This window comes from Peromyscus maniculatus, chromosome 4 (assembly GCF_049852395.1).
Source record: "Peromyscus maniculatus bairdii isolate BWxNUB_F1_BW_parent chromosome 4, HU_Pman_BW_mat_3.1, whole genome shotgun sequence".
NCBI lineage: Eukaryota > Metazoa > Chordata > Mammalia > Rodentia > Cricetidae > Peromyscus > Peromyscus maniculatus.
The window spans coordinates 30,280,744-30,288,462 of NC_134855.1; positions in this window are offsets into that span (position 1 = coordinate 30,280,744).

Consider the following 7,719-nt stretch of genomic DNA (forward strand, 5'->3'; position numbering starts at 1 on the left):
CATGGTAGAGCGTAGATAAGAAATATAGGTTAATTTAAGTTGTAAGAGCTAGTTAGTATCAAGCCTAAGCTATCAACTAAGCATTTTTAATTAATAATAAGTCTCTGTGTGGTTATTTGGGAGCAAGCTAGTAGGACAGAAAGATCTGCCTACAAATGGTACCAAAAGTCCAGCCATGTATATCCACATAAAACCTGAGAAAGCTTAAGAAAAAGTTCCAAACACACAAAAATAGAGCCAAATGTGGCTTCCTAGTCTCACAGTCTCATGCCAGGCTCAGTGCAAAAACATGTCTCCCAGCAGCTGCCTGCTGGGGTGGAGCCAGCTACCAGCCACCAACCATGAGCTAGCACCATGCCCTAAGCTGAGCTGCCAGTAGCTGATATATCAGCTTAAGATTCATCTCATGCAGTCCGAGAACATTACTGATGCTCAATAAAGACAGATTCAGATGAAAGAAACCTCTAACCGGTTACAGTATGTTTAAAAATGTACATAGGCTAGAGGAGAAAGGAAGAAAAGATATAGACAGTCATAGAAAAAAGAATAGTTTAAAAATAATCAAGTAAAGTCTCTCAAAAAGGAGGAAAGTAACATAAAAGAAAAAAGGTGCATAAAGATGGAAAACACATGCGGAGTCTGAATCCTATATGTTATTGTGTTGTCTTTGAATTTTTTGATTTCTGATGAACAAACAATAGCTGCTAAGAGACATTGAATTACAGAGGCATTAAAGCAACCTACATATTTTTAAAATATCTTGACTTCAAAGGATGTGTTGTTTTGGGAGGTTGTGCTTTTGTTCCCACAGAAAACAAAAGACTATGGATTCATTCAAGGTTAAAGATGATCAGGTTTGACTAAGGAAGACCCCTTGAAAATCCTGGCTACAGACATTAAAAAAAAAAAAAAAAAAAAAAAGCTAGAAAAACTACAAGACAAGTAATGTATATTTTACTTACTCAAACATAGAACAAAAAATCATCTTTGGTTAACTTGTGTACAACACACAGTCTATACTTGAATTAATGTAGTTATGTATGTTACCTTTAAAAGTTTATGCATTTTCAGAGCAAGGGGACCAGACACCAATAAAATGAATGCCCCAGGTGATCTAACATCTCAGAGCACCTCTGTTACAGTTCTCTCAGAGTTCTTCATCGCGAACAGCTTAAAGGCTGCTGGCTGAGATAGTCCAGCCTCACAGACTACTCCAGCCAAGACTTAATTAACCATTATCCTGATTTTTCTCAAGGTTCCCCCAAAGATGCCAGTGCCCCCAAACAACAGAAAGCAGTCTAGAGAAAACAATGCCCACATTCCCAAAAGATGGCTTATGGGTGTTTGTCATCATATAAAGGAGGTTGGTTACAAGTTATTATTGGTCATAGTCAGGAAAGAAGCTAAACAAAGGAGTTAAATTCAAAGATCTCTTTCTAAAAGAAAAAAGAGGGATATGATATAGAAATGATGAGACAAAAGGATAAATAATTGAATCTACTTTAATCAAAAAACAACTATTAATCTCAAAATATTTTACATTGGTATGGATTTTGGTTTATTGACACAAATTTAAAGTTATTTTTGTTATATTATATGTATGTTTCTACTCTTGTTTGGGGTTTTCTACTTATGCAGCTCGTTGAAAAATGTGACATATAATTAAGAAATACAAGTTAGTAGTTAGTCACCCATAACTATCAAACTTAGAGTCATGTTAGGTATGTTTTCAAGGTCATACAGAGATATATTTTAGATAGATGGCTTTCAAATACTTCCAAGACCTACAGAATATGATGTTTAAAATATTTAATAACATAAGGCTTTTCTTGACTCTGAGACATGTCTGCTCCTGGCAGCACAAATTTACTTCAGAGAAGATGATGAGCATTGAAGAAACTCCATATGGAGTTAGCTTTCTTTGTGGCAAAAGCTAGTCATTTGGGCAAAGAAACTGCCCTTGCCTCAATTGATGACAGTATATTATCCAAACTGGACCAGCAAGATGCAAAAGAAAGTGACTGCCAAACTTTGCCAAGACAAGGTTGGACAGTCCTTCAAAATTTCCTGCTTCTCAAAAATGTCTGTCAAATATAGTAAGCCTGTAGGCCAAAGAAGGATGCCCCAATGATACAGAAGAACTTTGGGTAACTTTCCAGGCAGCCAGATGTCCCTGTCATTAGGTAACATGATACCCTTCTGGGGTCTTTGATGGAGTTAAAGACTAAAGAATTGAACTTAAAGTTTTCCTTAGTTATGATGTAAGGTAAATTAGGTATAAAACTTTAGACTCTGAAAGATAAGATAGATAATAAAGTATTTTCTCTAAATTTACCAAATACAAATGGACCAGATATTGTAACTATAATTCTTACTTGGTAACTGTTTTTGTTGTATATAATTTCACTATGTTAAAGTTAAAACCTTCCTTTTTAATTAGACAAAAAAAGAGGAAGAACACTGTGTTCAACCCCAGGGGTAACTTCTTTAAGGTAACCATCAGTTTTGTTTTAGGGACAAAGCCAGAGCTCAGCTCCTTCCAGGGATTAAAAGGTAGACTCATCTATTATCTTCAGACTAGAGAGAAGACCCTCCCTCCTCCTCCAGGCATGGAGAACTTCAGGACAGAATTCTGACACCCATCATCAAAATTATGTTATAATGCAATGATCCCTGCTTCAGTTATGGCTCATGGGAAGGTGAAATACATCATGGCAGTACTCAGTGCTCAGAACTGGCAATGTTGTTTGGAACCTTTATGAAGGGGAACTTTGTTGTAGGAAGCACACCGCTGGGGGAGGCCTTTGGGAGTTCACAGCCCCACCCCGCTTCCCATTCACTCTCTGCTTCACATTTGAGGTTGAAGATTTATCTATCCCTCAGCTTCCTGCTTAGACCCCCTCCTGCCATGCCCTGGCCATTATGCACTCTTCCTCTGGAACCATATGCCAAAACAAATTCTTTCTTCCTTAAGTCACTTTTGGTCATGGTATTTTATCACAGCAACAGAAAATAAACTAATACAGAAAACAGAACCAACCATGCTGTGCTCCTTAGTAACCAAACTCCTACTTCATCTAAACACCACGAAACAATAACCAGGCCCTGAGTACCCTCACGCATGTGGCCCACTGCCGATAGATAGAGGGATTGGATAGATGATAGGGAGGGAGGGAGGTAGACAGACATATTATTTTAATTTATTCTTTGAGGATTTCACACAATGTATTTCAATCATATTCAACTCCCCTACTTTCTCCCTCCAGACCTCACATGCCCCCCTCCCAACTTCATGTCCCTTTTTAAAAACTACCACACTGAATCCAATTTGTGCTGCCAATGTGTGCACAGACATGGGGCCATACATTGAAGCATGGCCACCCTACCAGGGACTACACCCTGAAAGAAACTGATTCTCCCTCCCCTAAAAACCATCACCTATTAACCACCCCAGTCAGGAGTAGGAGCTCATGAGCCCCCTGCCCATCAGGGCTGGAACGTTGGCTGCCTTGATTCTGCGCAGACAACCACAGCTGCCATGAGCTCCTGGGTGCAGCAATTCTGTTGTGTCCAGAACACACTGTTTACCCCAGTATTCCCGACCTCTGGATCTTACTATCTTCCCACTGCCACTTCTGCAGTGTTCTCTTAGCCTTGGCAGCAAGAGAGAAGGCCAAATGAGCAAAAGGTGAGTAATCTTCCATATTTGGGGTAGTCTTCCCACATCGGGCAAGGTAATCTGGACAATTTTTCATGTTATTTTTTTTTATTTTATTTTATTTTACAATACCATTCAGTTCTACATAGCAGCCACAGATTCCCTTGTTCTCCCCCTTCCTGCCCCCATCCCCTTCCCCCCAGCCCACCCCCCATTCCCACCTCAGTCAGGGCAAAGCCTCCCCCGAGGACTGAGATCAACCTGGTAGACTCAGTCCAGGCAGGTCCAGTCCCCTCCTCCCAGATTGAGCCAAGCGTCCCTGCATAAGTCCCAGTTTTCAAACAGCTAACTCATGCAATGAGCCCAGGACCTGGTACCACTGCCTAGATGCCTCCCAAACAGATCAAGCCAATCAACTGTCTCACCTATTCAGAGGGCCTGATCCAGTTGGGGGCCCCTCAGCCTTTGGTTCATAGTTCATGTGTTTCCATTCGTTTGGGTATTTGTCCCTGTGCCTTATCCAACCTTGGTTTCAACATCTGTCGCTCATATAAACCCTCCTCTTTCTCGCTAATTAGACTCCCAGCGCTCCACCTGGGGCCTAGCTGTGGATGTCTGCATCCAGATTCCTCAGTCCTTGGATGGGGTTTCTGGCACAACTATTAGGGTGTTTGGCCATCCCATCACCAGAGTAGGTCAGTCCCAGCTGTCTCTCGACCATTGCCAGCAGTCTTTTGTGGGGGTATCTTTGTGGATTTCTGTGGGCCTCTTTAGCACTTTGTTTCTTCCTTTTCTCATGTGGTCTTCAATTCTTCATGTTATGATCCCTACCCAGGTGATGTTTAATTTGTGGCAAGTTGACACTAAAACCAACACCACATCTTTTGCAAGGAACTTATGAATAAAGGTGCACGCAGACTGCAAAAGATACAAGGAAGCTTTACTCAAAAGTAAAGGGTAATGCATAGAGCATGGGGAAAGGGGTGATCCAGGGACAGAATCCAAATGCGTGGCAACTTAAGGAACATGGGAAGGAATATGTGGGATTTTCACTCTAAAAGGCAGTTCTCAGGGAAAATGAAGAAAGGTATTTTCAATAATTACCCATCAGAAGCAAGCTGTTCTTCTCCACTCTCATACACAGGCCTGAAAATACTTAGCCATTATTTGAAACAGGTTTGTAGGAACGCCTCAAAAGATGCTTGTAGTAAAGTATGTCCTGGACAGCTTTGCTTTAAGTTAGCATCTCAGCACTGACTGGATCTGTGCAACACTGACTACCCCCTTTCCTCTTGTGCTGTACTTCACTTAAAATAACAAGGGGAGGCATATCCTGCCCTCTGACTTTACCAGAATGATGCGAAAGAAGTTAACTGCGGGGCACTCTTGCCACACTATACATGCTCTAGAGGATTTTCTACAGATGCAAACGTTTTAACATCTCAGGCACTGACGGGTAGACTATTCACAGACAGCATGGGTTCCTGACTAGCTCTTACAGATGACTACAACCAAATGCCAGAGGAAACAGACTCGGCAAGTCTCCTGGGAACCTGAGTCTAGAGACAGGTAAGTCCAGAGAACATGTCTGGTGCCTGGCCACAGCAGTAGGCACGGACCAACCAGCTTGACAAGGACAGAAAGACGAGGACATCCTTTTACTCTCAATTGTCTTGCCAGGGAGAATTCTCTGCATTGGAGAAAATAAGGTAAATAGGAAATACAGACCTGTTCTAATAAGAAAGTAAAAAAAAAAATCAATATTAATATTGCATTGACAAGAGAGAACACACTACATGATTAAAAAAAAACCTAGAATACTCCTGGCTCACTGAGCACAGGTTTATCAGACACTAAGGGCAGAGTCCTTGTCTTAGTTACTTTTCTGTTGCCATAACAAAGCACCATAACCAAGGCAACTTATAAAAAACATTTAATTTAGGGCACACAGTTGCAGAGGTTAGACCAGTATGATGGGGAGCATGGCAGCAGGCAGACAGGCATGGCACTGGGTTGGTAATTAGCTCACATCCTTATCCAAAAGTAGAAGGCAGAGAGAGAGCTGTCAGCCTTCAGTCTACCTTGGAATCCCTAAGAAGTAGGTTCTAACGCTAATTAATGGAATGCATCAGAAATAGGAGAGATGAAATTGCCAGTGAGGAGAAGCAGGCAAAAAGCAAAAGCTTCCTTCTCCATGTCTTCTGTGGGCTGCCACCAGGTGCGGCCAGATTTAGGGTATGGTCTTCTGACCTCAAATAATCCAATCAAATCCTCCACAGGTGTGCACAGCTGTTTTGGTTTTAGTTGATTCTAGATGCAGTTGAGTTGACAACCACAATCAGTCATCATAGCCCTGCGTAAATGTACATGGATCATAAAACTTGTTCAAATGCTTCCTAAGTGTTTGCAGAATACTGAGTCTGTACCATGTGTTCTGATATACCCTGGGGAGAACAGAGTAAGAAAACTTGTAAGAAAAACAAGGGCCCACACCCAAAACCATCTGCAAGGATGGGGGCTCTCACCAACGTTTTTTTAAAAGAAAGTTGAGTCTACTCATTTCCTGTGTTGGATGTGGCAAGCTACCACAAATGATGATTTAAAACAAAGAGTCCTTTCTCTAGCTGTCTGGAACTTAGAGGCCTAGAATTGGTATGTTCTCAGGGCCAGGGTATAGGCAGAAGTTTCTGTCCCACAAGCCACTCCCAAGTAACCACACAGAGGCTTGATATCAATTATAAATGATCAGCCAATAGCTCAGGTTTGTTACTAGCTAGTTCTTACAATTAAATTAACCCATATTTCTTGTCTATGCTTTGCCACGTGACTTGGTGCCTTTTCTCAATACAGCATGCCCATCTTGCTTCTCCTTGTCTCTGCTAGAGACTCCTGACTCCCCCCTTCTTCTTCCCAGCATCCTCAATTTGGCTTTTATGCTTAGCCTTATCCTGTCCAGCTACTGGCCAGTCAGCTTCTTTATTAAACCAATCACAGTGACATATAGTCACACAGTGTAAAGGAATATTCCACACCAGAGGAATTCATCTTACCATTCACAGCTCCAGGTGACTCCTGGAAACCCTTGCTATTCCTGGACTGGTAGGTAAACCACTCCTCTCTGCCTCTCTCAGCTTGCTCAGACTACTATAACAAATGTTAGAGACTAGGTCACTTACTAATAAAGACATTTGTTGCTCACACTTCTGGAGGCTGGGGATCTGAAGTCAAAGGACTGGCTATTTGCTGTCTGGTGAGATTTGTTGCTGCTGGCCCCATGGGCCAGGAAGGCAGAGCAGTGAACTGAAGACTGTATTCAAGCAGCTTCCTTTACATTTCTTAGGACCTAGTGCCTCTTCCTCATCTCCTATTTTTACCTTTTGGAATGGGAATGCTTTTCTTATTCCTCTCATTTTGGAAGCATGAAACATCTTTGGTTTCCCAAATTCATAGCTAGAAAGGAATTTTGACACAACACAATTACACAAATCTCACTGCTGTCAGATTTCAATGAGGTTGGAAGCATCTTAAGATATTGCAGTTAAAATCTCTGGAGCTGTTGAGATGGAATACGTGTGGATCTGGGGGCAATTAGTTACTTTTCTGTTACTCTTCTAGAACATCATGACCAAAATCAACTTACAGGAGAAAGGGTTCATTTGGGCTTAAAGTACCAGAGGGGGAGTTGGTGCTGTCCAGGAGGCATGGCAGTGATGGAGCAAGCATGGGTCATGTGCTGGGAGTTGAGAGATACCTTCAACCAAAAGCAGGAAGCACAGAGAGCAAACTGGAAGTAGAAGAGGCTGTATACTCTCAATGTCCACCCCCAGTGACATACTTCCTCCAGCAAGGCTCCAAGGCTCCACCACCTTCCCTAACAGTGCCATCCACTGAGGACATCATTTCTCATTTAAACCACCATGGGTTTTGTTTTTTAAATTGTGTGTGTGTGTGTGTGTGTGTGTGTGTGTGTGTGTGTGTGTGTGTGTGTCCCGTCCATGTGCATGCATGTACCATGTGTCCCAGGGATCAAACTCTGGTCATCAGGCTGAACAGCAGGTGCC